The sequence below is a fragment of the Macrotis lagotis genome, chromosome 5 (genome assembly GCF_037893015.1).
Source record: "Macrotis lagotis isolate mMagLag1 chromosome 5, bilby.v1.9.chrom.fasta, whole genome shotgun sequence".
Taxonomy (NCBI): domain Eukaryota; kingdom Metazoa; phylum Chordata; class Mammalia; order Peramelemorphia; family Peramelidae; genus Macrotis; species Macrotis lagotis.
The window spans coordinates 205,378,315-205,393,584 of record NC_133662.1 but is presented as its reverse complement, the minus strand read 5'-3'; the positions used below and the strand labels follow the sequence as shown (position 1 = coordinate 205,393,584).

The 15,270-nt window shown below is 33.6% G+C and overlaps 1 long non-coding RNA gene across 3 annotated transcripts in view; it reads right to left on the bottom strand.

The window, feature by feature from the left end:
• Positions 1–15,270, bottom strand: part of LOC141488318 (uncharacterized) — a 256,526-nt gene that overhangs the window by 206,467 nt on the left and 34,789 nt on the right. Inside the window, exons 2-3 of one of the 3 annotated variants that reach the window (XR_012468651.1) lie at positions 14,889–14,914; positions 10,014–10,061 (exon numbers count right to left, since the gene is read on the bottom strand). The exons of 1 other annotated variant lie outside the window; for it this stretch is intronic. This is a non-coding gene — a long non-coding RNA (uncharacterized LOC141488318). The remainder of the gene's footprint in view (positions 1–10,013; positions 10,062–14,888; positions 14,915–15,270) is intronic. One more of the 3 variants, XR_012468650.1, reaches the window with a different exon arrangement.

The window sequence follows — 15,270 nt, the reverse complement described above, 5'->3', positions numbered from 1 at the left end:
AAAATCATATAGACACATATTAAGGGCATTATTTGTGAAATATAATTACAGATTAAGGGCATTATTAATAAGATATAAACAGGGAAAGGCAGGTTTTTATAGCTTATATTCTGAGCAAACATGCCTTAAACTGAAAAACTTCATAGTTTATTCAATTCCACTAGGATTGTTTGTTGAATACTTTTCAAAAAGTATGTGCTTAGGTATAACAAAATTCATCTTTCACAACTTTTCTCCAAAATGGTATTGTATATCTATGTCAAAATCATAACAAAATTTCTTAATTTTGAGTGGCGCAGTGGATAGAGCATCAGCCCTGGAGTCAGGAGGCCTGAGTTCAAATCCAACCTCTGACATTTAATAATTGCCTAGCTGTGTGACCTTGGGCAAGTCATTTAACCCTATTACCTTGAATAAAAATTTTTAAAAAGATATAACAGAGCTATCCAATAATGGGCTGACATTAGATTATAAATTCCTTACGAGCAGAAACTGGTGGGGTTGGGGGTTTTTTTTTTGCCTTTCACAGCACTTAGCACAGTGCCTGGGACATAGCAAATTCTTTCAAAAATAATATAGCATTTATTAAAGACTGATTGAAGTATGCCCAACAAAAATTGTTTACCACTGACAGGGATGTTATTATATAGTTAGTTCAAATTAAAGAGGGTTTTTTTTTAGCGATCGGGGATTCTTAATTTTTGTGTGTGTGTTGTGTGAGTTTGTGTGTGTATGTGTGCATGTGTGTGTATTGTGTGTGTGTGTGTGTGTGTGTGTGTGTAAGACAATTTGTAAAGCCAATGGACCTTTCTGAGAAAGTTTTTAAATATGCTCACAAATGAAGGAAATGCCAAATTTTACACAGAGGAAAAGTGGGAGGAAAGAAAGATGCAATTTTTTTTATCACTCTGGTTAATAGACTACTGAAAATCTATCCAAATTTGTGTCTCTGTGGACCTCATGTTAATCTCTGCTATAGACATAAAAGTCTTCCAGATTCTCCTATTTGTGAATGACATTGTACTGTTTCAAAACCTGGAATTCTATAGAGCTTCCTAAAATAACTGAAATCCATAAATACTTTAAAAGTTCAAATTAAATATGCAAACTGGGAAGATGGGGGTGGGGGTGGGGGTGGAGGTGTGGTGGAAGCAGAGTTAAGTGACATAGTGGAAAGAGTTCTGGGCATGAAGACTCATCTTCCTGGGTTAAAATCTAACCTCAGACAATTACTAACTGTGTGAAACTGGTAAAGTCACTTAATCGCGTTTGTCTCAGTTTCCTCATTTATAAAATGAACTGGAGAAGGAAATAGCAAAACCCTATAATATCTTTGCCAAGAAAATCTCATATGGGGCTATGAAGAGTCAGAAATTACTGAAAAATAACTGAACAACAGCAAATGAAAACAGGAAAAATCAAATGGATTAAGAATGCCTGTTTTTCAGAAAATGTCTTAGACATTGGATTAATACAGAACTGGATTGAAAATTTGGACAAAAGGAAGAGAGTTGGTTGAATTATGGGGGGGGGATGTATTGTATTTTTGGTGATCCAAAGTTTCATAAGCTCTCCGTGTAGTCTTTTAGGTCTACAGAGTAAACTCTCACTATAAATCTGTAAGGAATATATTGCAATTATTATTTTCCCAATTTCCAAATGACAAAAAAAAATTGAGAACGTTTAAATAACTTGACCAAAGTCACATATCTAAAAAGCAGATATGGGACTCAAAGCTTTCATTCAAGAAGAGCTAATTACATACTATGTGCAAGGTTAATGGTCTTCATTACAGAAGCAAACACCTCCTATTTTATATCTTATGAGATATTAACAATTAGTTGGCAAATAAGGTTACTGCCGCTATATTTTTCAAGGAATAATTCATAATTTTGTTATATGCATGCGAGACACTATTCAAGATGAGATCCTTTCTAATGGTATTTTGCTCTAGCAAAAGTTCTTTTTGGTAAGTTAGCAAACAAAATATGACTTTATTTTCACTCAGTCTTCTAATGTTGGTAGATAATAGAAATTTTGGAATGTGGGGATTAAGATGGGTTATCCTCCTTTTTTAGTAAAAAAGAGCCAGAAACAGGAAAAGTATCACAAATAATAGGGGAAGTTGAAAAAAATCTAAGAATTGGGCTGATTATAATCCTTTGGTTTGACATAGTAAAACATTTTAGGGAAAATAAAGAATACTGTGGAAAATAAAGAATACTGTAACAATTCACAATTCCAAATAGACAAATCATCTAAATATTTTAAAACACTCAGAAAATCTCTAAGATTTTGTTTTGTGGATTTTTTTCTTTTTTTTACTTCCCTCTGAAAACTTGCTATGTTATTTTGATGGTACAGAGTTGAAATATAAACTGAATGTGAAGAATTCATTTGGAGCAAAGAAACACAAATTTCTTCAGAAATTAAACATAAAAATGGTACCCTAATGTGCATTTTCAAACTAGAGGAAAGTTCACTTAGCAGTCAAAACTGAACAAATACAAAGTAGTTGTATTTCAAGGCATTGTTCTGAGAAATCAGGGAGTAAATTACAAAATAAGTTTATCCTGAAAACACTACTATGACTTTTAAAATTACATAAATCAAAACCTAAACTTGCTGGAAGAAAATTTGGGCAACTTTTTACAGTTTGTGACTTTTATTTGGACTAAGGATCAGAAAAATGTTGTGACACCTATGACACCTAAAATTCAAATCAAATATATTCAGGCCACCTTGCTAAATACTAATGATAAAAAGATGCTTTCAAGGACTTTAGAATCAAATGTGGGGGATGACCCTAAATGAATATTTATAATACAGAACAGAATGCAAAAATAACAAAGGAAATGTCCAAAATGCTATGAGAAACTTGAGTAAACAGATTCACTCTCAACTGAAAGAAGTCAGGAAATTCATGAAGGAGATAATGACACCACAGTTGAATCTTCAAGTAAAAGAGGGATTTAACTTACCCATATACTTAGTTCTTTCAGTTTAGTATGTACTCCTGGGCTTTGTACTATACAGGCAGAGTTTTAGAAAAACAAAAGTCACTGCTACAAAACAATGAAGCATCATAATACAACTTTGAAGACCAAACTATATAAATATATCCTGTTATCAACTAATTTTGATGAATGAATAAATGAAGACAAATAATTATGCTTTTGTTTACAAAAAGAAAAATAGTTTTAACATTACAATTTCCATAAACATTGCAGCAATACATTATCATAGTTTTATTTGCAATTCTACTTGTTCCAAATTTCTTTAAGTTATGTACCTTTCCAGGGACAAGTTTTATTGTGAAATATGATATTGTTGTTTCTTTGGCCAAGAAACCAGCTTGCACAGCTAAAGGATGAGAATTGGGTTCATTTATGCATGTAGGTTATGAACATCTGCCAGAATCTATCTGGTTATTTCAATTCCCTGCTTACAGCAAGCTGACCATCTGCTCTGTCATCGGAAGTGATCTTGTTCTAAAAACAGAATCAAAAGATCAACTGTATTTGGCTTGATTATAAACAGTACTTTAATGGCATCCATCTGGAGCTGTGATCGGTCATCTAAAACAGGTAAATTGTCACTAAGTGCCAAATGAGGATCTGGAGACACAGTTAGCAATTGTCATTTTTCTTGTATTCAGGGAACAACATAATAAGTACCCATTAGAATTAAAAAAGATGATTATTTGTCATTTTTTTAAAAAAATCTCTCTTTCCTTAGTATAAAAATAGTGTTTGAACTAACATTAAAATAGACACCAAATAATATACTAGATGGGTTTCTAGTCAAATCCATCTGGCCTACATCTTTCACAGAAAGTTATTAACAAAATTTCTACTTTCACCAAAAAAAAGTAAAGCCACATTGAATTTGGTTGGAAGTATGGTTTGGGAATAGACACAAAGGTTTAATTCTGTGAAGTATAAGATCCCCTGTAAGATCCTAGGGATCCTAGTCAAATTCTGATTGAACAATTCAAAACAATCTGATAAACATAGGGAATGAAAGAGAGTGAGAAGGGAAGAAGACACAAAAAAAGCCAGATAATGAGGAGAGAGAGAGAGAAAGACAAAAAGTGCTATCTTGCTTCATGGAATTGAAACCAGAGTAGCTGATGCAAAGTGGAATAAGCTGAAAAATTCAGGTTCTGCTCTCTATGAAGAAAGTAGGGAATATCATCAGACCTTATATGCATTCCTAAATAATATCCCTTATGAATATGTAATGGAGGTAAAAAATAGAAGAAGGGATTAGAGCTGTAGGCAGAGAACCTGAAGAACTGCAGACAGAGGTCTGCAATATTGTACAGGAAGAAAGAAGAACAAAAACAATAACAAAAAACATTTCAAAGAGAAAAAAAGATCAAGAAAGAAAATGGCTGTCTGATGAGGCTTTACAAATAGCTGAAGAAAGGAGTGCAAAATGCAAAAAAGTAAGGGAAACATTCCCAACTGGATGCAGAATTGCAGAGAATAACAAGGAGAGAGGTTTCTTAAATGAGTAATGCCAAAAATAGAGCAAAACAGTAGAATGAGGAATGTAAGATCTCAATTAAATTAGAAACATCAAAATAATATTTCATGCAAAAATGGGCATGATAAAAGATAAAAATGATAGTTACATAGGAGGAGAGATTAAGAAGAGATGGCAAGAATACATAAAAGAATTCTACAAGAAAGATCTTAACATCAGGAAGTTATGATTAGTTATCTAGAGTCAGAAAATGTGGAGAAAGAAGTCAAGTGGTCCCTAGAAAGCAATACTATAATGAATTCCCAGCTGAACTATCAAAAATCCAAAAAAGATAATTAAAATGATTCACTCAATACTCCATAAAATTTTGGAAAACTCAATAGTGGCCACTGGATTGGAAAAGATTGGTTTGTGTCCCAATCCTAAAAATAAAAAGGGCAATGCCAAAGAATGTTCAAAACATTTATGCTCTATTAAACAGTGCCTGTTTCTTCTCATCTCACTATTTTAAAAACCTGTTCAGTCTGATTTCTGACTTAGGGTCAGAAGAAACATTCTCCAAAAAAATGACCTCTCAATTGCCAAACCTAATTTATTTTTTCAATCCTTTTTCTACCTCTCTTAGAACCTGTTACTTGTCTGTACCTATTTGTTTGCTAAGTTGTGAGTTCCTTGAGGACAAGGTCTGTTCTTTGCCTCTTTTTTGTATCCTGGAGCTTAGCATATTACTTGACTCCTAGTAGGTGCTTAATAAATATTTGTTGACTAAATATGATTATTATCTTCTCCAGGATACTATCTTGAGGTTTTTGTGATCTTATTTTCTCCTGGTTGTTTTTTTCTACCTGTCTATTCCTTTTCAGTCTCCCTTGTTGGATTTTCATTCAAGTCATGACCAATAACCATAAAGTGTTCTCCAAGGCTCTGTCTTGGCACTTATGATTCCAATAGGCTCTGACATAAATAGGAATTTCTATGAATATTTAAATCAATGTGAGATTCAAAAAAGCAGAGAGGGAGAATAAATCAATTTAAAGAGGTTTTGCCCACCATTCGACATCCTATAAAATAGTTCTTCAAAGAGATACAACTATTCCACTGTATTATACATAATCTACAGGAAAATACTAACAATACCTATGGTTCCTAGAGAATACATTTCAGATCCATCATCTTGAGGGAAGAATGGACCTCACTGTGTTTTATTTACTCCAAGATTATTCTTAGTCTGTGATTTGGTAGCATAGGATCATGGAAGAAAAAAAGGAGGTCTTGAGTAGGTCTCAAAGGCCAGTTTGTGCACAGCTCTCTGATTTCTCACATTCTCAAAGACCCGGTGCTTAATGTTCATCTCCATGCCAAGGATATTCTATTTCCAAGGATACTAGCTCAGGCTTTCCACAGCCATCAATAATACCATTGATCCCTTGACGAGTCAGGAAATTAAAGGATTGCCCATCCAGATTCTCATGAGGTTCTTAAATTTTGTTTCTTTAAATCAAAGTTTCTTTAATACAAGCCATGTTTTTTAACATAGATTCTAAATAACAGAAAATTACTTAATTGTTTTTAGTTATCTGTCATAGTAATCATTATTTGCTTAATCTTAGTCATCCAAAAACCAGAGAGCCATCACTCAATCATAGATGTATACTCATGGAGTTTACAATGAAAGGACTTGGAGAACTTTTAGCATTGAAAAAACTAGATAAGAATCAAGGTCAAAGAGACTTTTAGAAAGCAAGAATGGAAGGTGGAGATAAACTTTCTATCTATATTGGAAAATGTGATATGTTCACATTTACACTCAAGGAAAATGAGTATGAGCTTCCTTACTTCAGAGGCTTTTTAAATTATCTAAGCTCCTGAAGCAGAAACCATCTCCAATTCTGAGGCTGTTTTGGTATCCACTGCCCCTAGGTAAAAGTAGAAATCTCTCATACCTGTTAATTGATTGCTTATAGTTCTCTCCTTACTCTTTACTTACAAGGTTTTATTAGAAGGTTTTGTCTGGTGCTTTACAATATAAAATGTCTGTATGTGTTGTTGTGGTAGGTTTTGTGTATCTAAATCTAAAATGAGTTTGTCTAAATTTAGCTCACAGGGAGGCATAGAATAGATTTTTCTGAAATCTTATTCCTTTCCAAGAGATACTTTGATCCCTGCCTAGAGGGCACTAGGAGATTGTGGTCAAGAAGATAACCCACCCTTCTATCCTCAGAAAAGGGATATATAATTGGAGAATTATAATAGAATTATAATCTACAATTATATCTGTCTGCTTTGAGTATTGAGAGTTAAATGGAAATTATTTTTAATCCAAGATGCTTCTTTGGTAACTATCTTCAAAGAGAAAGAGATACACCAAGCTATAGCCAAAGGCCAGTCTCTCTTAACACTGAATATTAGTTACACAATCACAAATATTGGAGAGTGACTAAATGCATTTATCCAAGCTCAAAGTAAACAGGAGTCAGAGAAATTATGCAGATTAGAATATACCATCAGTAAGGGGTACAGGAAAGAGAATTCCCTAAATAAAGGAAATGTTTACAATGTCTTAAAGACATTTTGAAGAAAAGAGACAGTAAAAGAGAGTCTGATCAAATTTAGGTGTTAGAAAATATTTGTCCATAAATCGTATCTGTATTGTGGTGCATCTCAGAGACCTTGATTTGAAGCCTGGATGGCATGCTCTGAAGAATGGATACAGGGGCAGTTAGGTGGTACAGTGGATAGAGCACTGGCCCTCAGTCAGAAGGACCTGAGTTTAAATTTGGCCTCAGACACCTAATAATTACTTAGTTGTGTGATCTTGAGCAAGTCATTTAACCCTATTGCCTTGCAAAAACAACAACAATAAAAAAAAAAGAATGGATATACTCTGGTCTTTTTAATTCATATACAGATCAATGGAGTAATGTGATATAGACCATAAAAAAATTTCTCTGAAGAATATTTATACTGATTTATTTATTAAAATGGCACCCATCTTCCTTCGGGAATCCGTGGATGATAGTACTCTTTGTAGACTAAGTCTAGGTAACCTAAACTAAACTTTTCTCAAGAAGTTATGAAATAAGGGCAAGCTAGGATCAACAAGCAGAACCTCCCCCAACCCCAACAGAGAGCAATTCAGTCTGATTAATTAGCAACTAGAGAAGTTTAGCATCATTTAACTGGAAAATCTCATCCTTGGAATTTTTTCAAAATAGGAGAAAAGTTTCAAGCTTTCTCCATCATTACCTTAAGTCATTGTCCTACCACGATTCTAAGAATAGAACATTCTTCATTCCATTACAAATGGACAAACCTGGCTACTAAGGCAACAATACTGATCATTTCATTTTGCAGCTGAACTAGTCCCACAATCTCAAGTTTACATTTTTATTTTCTGATTTTACATCAGTATCTTCAAAGGTTTCATTGTTTTGCTGGTCCTTTCTTCAAGAACTGATGAGATGGGAAGAAAAAGCTATAATCTGTATGAGAAAAGATTTTCCACTTTCTCTTCTCTTCTCTAAGAAGAAACCACAGTTTTTTGTTTACTGCTTTGGTTTTATTGTTTTAGGGGGTTTTTTGGCTGGCTTGTCTTCAATAAAAGTATAATAACTGATGAACAGGAATGATCATACATTACTTCACAGGATTAGAAATAAGGTGAAATACATCTCAATGTTTTAATGGTGGCCTCCCATCAATGACAATCAACATTTGACCATGTGATATTATGTATTCTGAAGGTTAAGGATTAGGAAATACTCAGCACTATTTTTCCCTTGGAACAAGCCACTGGGAAATGATCACTTCCTTGGATATTTTTGTTCCATATTTTCACTGATACCTGTGAGAGTCATTGGATCCTACCCCCCCTAATATGTAAGGTAATTTTCCTTACATCATCACCATTCTAGGGACACAACTATATATAATATCCCATGCCTTCCTGCCAGTAAAATAGAAATACTGACTCTAATGTAACTCTCAGTTAGAACTTTCTAAATTAGGATTGAACAAACTTACCCCAATTGCTTTTTTATTACCCTCATTTTTGTTATCATCCCTCACTCCTTGACTTTACTCCACAAATCAATATGATGAATAACTGATTCTGAAAGCATCTCTGAGAATTGTTACTAAGGGTATCTAGTTGGTGAAGTGAATAGAGCACCAGCCCACAAGTCAGGAGGACCTGACTTCAAATATAACCTCAGACACTTAATACTTACTAACTGTGAACTGGGACAAGTCACTTAGCCCCAATGCCTTCCAGAAAGAAAGAAAGAAAGAAAGAAAGAAAGAAAGAAAGAAAGAAAGAAAGAAAGAAAGAAAGAAAGAAAGAAAGGAAGGAAGGAAGGAAGGAAGGAAGGAAGGAAGGAAGGAAGGAAGGAAGGAAGGAAGGAAGGAAGGAAGGAAGGGAGGGAGGGAGACAGAGAAAGAAAGAAAGAAAGAAAGAAAGAAAGAAAGAAAGAAAGAAAGAAAGAAAGAAAGAAAGAGAAAAAGAAAAAAGAATTGTTGATAATGGTAGCTGACATGTGTGTGAGTTAAAGTTTGCAAAGCACTGTATTTTCTGTCATTTGCTCTCTATAATAACCCACTATGGTCAGTCCTTTACTCTCCATTCAAAAAATAATATAGACTCAGAGAATTTAAGTGATTTGCTCCAGGTCACACAGCTAGGATTTATTTAAGGTGAATTCAAACCAAGGTTTTACTGAATCTAACTTAAGTACTCAAAAAAAAATAGAAGTGGTAGAGGTTTTGGTAATTTTTCCTCATTATATTTGTGCCTTCTCTTGGATGGCTATTATCCTCAAAAGAAAAAAAAAGATTTTTTCCCACTTTCTGAATGGTTCTTGCCCTTTACTTATATCCACATTTTTATAATTCACCACATAAGAGGTGAATAAGATTTCTTTGACACCTGGAGAGGATGATGACGAAAAAATCTTTCCCAGACAGTCATTTAATTAAATCTTTTGGTGATGACAATCTGATTCTTTTAAAGAGTGATACAACCTTAAGCTTTTTTCATGCTTGTGTCCAATGATAAATCTTGAAATTTTGGAAATAATTTTAAAGTACCCTGGAAAATTGGGTGGGTTGGTGTTTATTTTGGTTACAAGTAATTAATTTTGCAATACTGGCCAAAGTGAGAAGCTAGCTAAACTTTAGAAGCATAATAACAACCATGTAACTTAAGTGACTACTGATCTGAATCAAAAGAAATAAGGGGAAGAAAGCATCCAAATTCAAATAATTGACAGAGCCTAAAGTGACACTAGAATCAATCTAGTATGTGATAATTAAGAATTCCTTTTCTTCAGATTACATTATTTGCTCTGAAATGTCTATTTGACATCATTTTGTTTTCTCTTTTAAATGTCTTCATCTTTTGGGGGGGGGATTTTTACAAGACAATGGGGTTAAGGGGCGGCTAGGTGGCACAGAGGATAGAGCACCAGCCCTGGAGTCAGGAGTATAGAGTTCAAATCCGGCTCAGACACTTAATAATTACCTACCTGTGTGGTCCTGGGCAAGCCACTTAACCCCATTTGCCTTGAAAAAACCTAAAAAACAAAAAAAGAGAATGGGGTTAAGTGACTTACCCAGGTTCACACAGCTAAGTAAATATTAAGTGTCTGAGGTCGGATTTAAACTCAGATGACTTCATCTTAAAGATAAACATATTAAATATATTTAACTATCATAAACATATCAGAGTAATGAGTTCTACGACCCAGAACAAGTTGAGACAAGAGAGAAAAATCAATCTCACTCAAGGAAGCAAGCTAGAAATCAGGGGAAATTCCTGTTGATCTCTTCCAAAAGTCTCATTCTTCTTTTAGCATTCCCTCTATGAAGAGAACCTGGAATGGAATTTATCCTGTACCAAAGACAAGTCACAAGGAAAAGAATTTCTTCTCTCCAAAAACACCATCTTCATCCACATCCAAACCACCACCAGTTTAGAGGATCAAGTAATCATTTCCTCCACTAATGAGGACAAATTAATACATGCACAGCAGGCTTGAACCCTGAGCTTCACTAGAATGTCGGTATATTAGTTCTAATTATCTTCATGTTGCTCTTTTTCTGCATTTAGGGATACTGAAACATTAGATAGCCAAATATGTCATAATATGAAGTTTCAAAATACCTTTGGTTAATCAATCTGAAATTATTAAGTTCTTACTATATACCAAACCTGTAAATACAAATAAAGACTAAAGTGCAAAAGAACTCACAATCTAATGGGAGAGACAATACACAAACAATAACATACATAAAATCTCAGAGGGAATCTCCATAACCTCATGGAAGACTTTTCAAGAAAGGTGGGATTGAAGTTGAGACCTAAAAGTAATCAGGAATACCAAGAGGCAGAAATAAGACAGAAAATTCCAGACATAGGGTGAGGGTGGGGGAGGGGATGACAACCAGTGAAGATGCAAAGAATCTGGAGGTAGAATATCTTGTGTATGGAATAGTAAGTAGTCATTCCCTTATGGGGTCTCTGAGGGAAATAAGGTAGAAGAACCCATGGGGAGTTTGGAGGGGAGAGGGGAGTGAGTAAATGAAGGCCAGCTTATAAAGGGCTTTAAAAGACAAAATAGAGGATTTTATATTTTATTCTGAAGGTAACAGAGAGCCATTGTAGTTTTTTTTAGAAGAGGGAAATAGCATAGTCAGACTTATATTTTAGGATGATAATCTGACAGCTGAGTGGAGGATGGACTGAGTTGGGAAGGGACTTGAAGCAAGGGAGACCAACCAGAAAGCTATTGAAACATGATGAAACAAGTTCTACAAACTCATTTCATTACTCCATTGCTCATTTCATTGCAAGTTGAGAATAATTTGCAAGACATCCTTACATTTAACTGCAAGGGTACAAAAATAATAAAAATTGGGATACAATAAATGTATAAAGATTATGAAGCACTATGAAATCAAATGAAGGAAGAATCACTTCCAAGAGAAGAACAAGGGACATTATCAGGGAAGGAAGTAGTGCTTGGACTTAAATAATCTTTAAGGTGTCAATAGGCAGCAGTTTGGTGAAGGAAAGAGTATATCCCAGGTATAATGGGTGCTTTCATGTGGAATGCAAGTAATTAATCAATTAATCAATCAGCTGATTGATTGGCTGAAGGATATCCCAGATATAAAGGGTGCTTTTGTATGGAACACAAAAAGCTAACAATCTAACATACAAACAATTATATGCAAAAAATCCCAGAGGGAAGGCACTAACATTATTGGAAAAACAAAAAATACTGTTGAACACAGGTATTGAATTTAGAAACTTGCAATGCTAGAAAGTGCCCTTTAAGTGTAGGAGAAATAGATTATAGCCATAACATTTTTCATTTCCCGTTTTTTTTTTTACTTTCTAATTCCAGAACTAAGTTGACTTGAACAAAGTAGGTAAGAAGCAACATCCCACGCAATCTTATCAACTCTTGAAGAGAACATGATCCTTCATGGTCTATTTTCTCATTTTATTTAGTTTGCTAGTATTCTTTAAAAGTAAAGTATATGTGATCCAGGGGCAGCTAGGTGGTATAGTGGATAGAGCACCCACCCAGAAGTCAGGAGGACCTGAGTTCAAATGTGACCTCAGACACAAGGCTGTGTGGCCTTGGGCAAGTCATTTAACCCCATTGCCTTGCAAAAACCTAAAAAGAAACAAATAAAAAAAAAACCAGTGTGTAATCCATACTAGCTCTGGATCTCCCAATTTATGGCAACCAAGCAAATTTGGTATTCAAAATCTAGGTTTTGCTTTAGTGCTCTTTCTGGTATAACCTTCATAATTCCTGAAATGGATAAATTTGAAAAATTGGAATATTTCCATGTTGGACTAGATGACTTCTGAGATCACTTATGACTTTAAAATTCTGCAATATTCCAAAATTAAGTAAACTTTCTAACCTTTATGCTGGCATGTTAGAAACAGTAATGGAGTCAGAGAACTTGGGTTTTAATCTTGAATTTGTTCTCTTACTACATATGCAATTTGGTCTCAATTATTCAGTTTCTGAATTTTAGCTTCCTAACTAAAGTCCTTTCCTGTTCCAAAACAATGATTATATGATCCTGGATATATGGCCTATGTCAATCAGGCTCTGAGTTCAAATAAACTTTAAAAATAAGTTTTGAAGTAGAAAAAAGTATTTTATCTTGGCTAAACATTAGTTGTCATTTTAATATTATATCAAAAAGCTTATTTGAATATATCAGGTGTTTGAATCTCTATTAACAGAGTATCTCTCTCTAAGCAAAATTCTTTTCATTTCTACTAAATTTGTCCAAGTAATGGCAAAAAAGTAATTTTGAAAGTTATATTTAGAATAATTGAATGTATTCATAGCACAACTGTGGATCTCTTCAAGTTGTTATGAACCATGCAAAACTACTTCCTCTGTGACAGTTTGTTGAGCATTTAAATGGAAATCAGAGAGCCTAAGTTATCTATTTCAATTTACTCAGTTATTCCAAAAAGCTTAAAAATTTAAAATACAGAGTTCAGAAGAAACTCAAACTCCCCAAAATGAGCACAATAAAATTAAAGTCAAACTATATGATAGCTTATTTTCTACTATGGTTAATGTGATTGGTATATATAGGTAGGCATATATGTATGTATATATGTATATATATATGTTTATTATTTTACATTATTTTACAGTTGTATCCAACTTTTCCCAATTTGGAGTTTTCTTGCCAGAAATACTAGAGTGGTTTGACATACATTTCCTTCTCTATATCATTTTACAGATTAGGAAACTTGAGACAAACAGGGTTTAGTGACTTTACAGGGTCACAAAACTAATAGGTCTCTGGGGCAAGATTTGAGCTCTGGGCCTCCTGACTTTAGGTCCAACACTCTATGTATCATACTTCCTAACTACCCATATATACACATATGCATGTATATGTGTTTATTTCTACTTTCAAGAAATCAGTGAAATCTTTAATATTCAAAGTATGATTATTGCTAATAAGACCACTTATTGCTATTATCATTGGGTATAATACCTCTTCCAAAGCAAATAAGGTTCTTTTTCAACAAGGGCATCCAAAGAGTATTTAATGATTCAATCCATTCATTTGTTCAACATTTACCAATCTCCTACTGGATGTTGAGAATTGTTTTCAGTGCTGCTGAAAGTTTTCACTTAATATATGCTATTTGTCAAACAAGGGATGTGCATGCTTAATCTTTGATAAATTCTTAATTTCCTATGTTATAGATATTCCTTCCCAGCTATACTCTGATAACAATTCTTTTTCTACAATTCCTTTGTAATTAATTTCCTTATTTTCCTACATATCTTTTTTGAAGCCAAATTAATATATGGAGGTCTTCCTCTGGTTATTTTAAAAATAAAAACCTGAGTAGGAACTGGATCTGTAATTTTAGACTTCCCTAGTGACAAAAATTCTCTATAAATAATAATAACATCTAACTCTCAGGATTATTTTATGAATCAAATGAGGAAATGTTTTTTAAAAACCTAAATGCTAGTTATCATCATTATTATCACCATCATCATCTTTAATACAGATTGTCTCCTCTGCAAATTAACATCATAAAGAGTTGCTAGAGCACTCAGGAATTAAGGGACTTGCCATGAGTCAATTAGTCATGTGAATAAGAAGTGAGACTTGTACCCAGGTTTTCACTGCTCCAAGACCTCTGTGGCAGTTATAGTTATATCATGCTTTGAGGTTTAAAAAGCACTTTGCGGTCTTATAAGTCTTCTGTGGCATGTACTTTTATTAGCCCCATTTTAGAAATAAAGGATACGAGACTCAATTAGTTTAATGAGTTGTATCCAATATCACATAATTATTAAATATCTGGATCAGATCTTGATGACTTCAAGTTCAACACTGTCCATTGTAACCAAACTTCTTTTAATTGTAGCCTTTAAGTTGCATATTTATTATCTTGCTTTTTCTCTGAAGAAAAACTTTACCTTTTTCTCTGGTCATGTATGTCTTTGACAATGTGTTCTGTGAATGGATAAATGAATGAAAATGCATTTATAAAAAGATTACTATGTAATAGGCACTAAGTAGAGTAAATAAGCAAGATTATTTCTTGCCTTCAAGGCAAGATTCTAAAGATCCTGGAGTAACATAAAAGAATTCATAGTTGAAAGGGTAGGGATAGAAAGCAATTGTTTGGGCAGACCATAGCACAGTAACTTTTGAATAAAGTAGGGAAATTGTATGGTAGCCTGACTCAAAGAAAGATAAAGTAAAAGTTTATTTTTTGTATCCTAGAATCTCAAGGGAAGATATTGAGATTCTGTGAAAGAAAGAAGCTGCACAGAGTATAGGCAACAGGGTTTGGAAACCACTAGTAAGAAAGTAAAGTTTACCTCTCAGGACCCAGAATCCCAGGAACCTACTGAAAGAAAATAATTGTTAGTATTTTGTGATATATATATATATTTCTTTTCTATATATATATATATATATATATATATATTTCTTTTCTATATATATATATATATATCTTTTCTATATATATATATTTCTTTTATAAATATATATTATATATATATATGTATATATATTTCTTTTCTAGGATGGTTTGAACCTGTGGGTTCTTTGGTGTAAGAACTCCAGTTCCAGTATAGGCAACTTCATTTTCCAAATGAGAACATCTCATTCTGCTCCTTTATATCTTTAGTAGTGACCATGGGACAATGAGAGGATAAATAATTTGCTGAGGGTGATATAGCTATCACAAATGGGTCT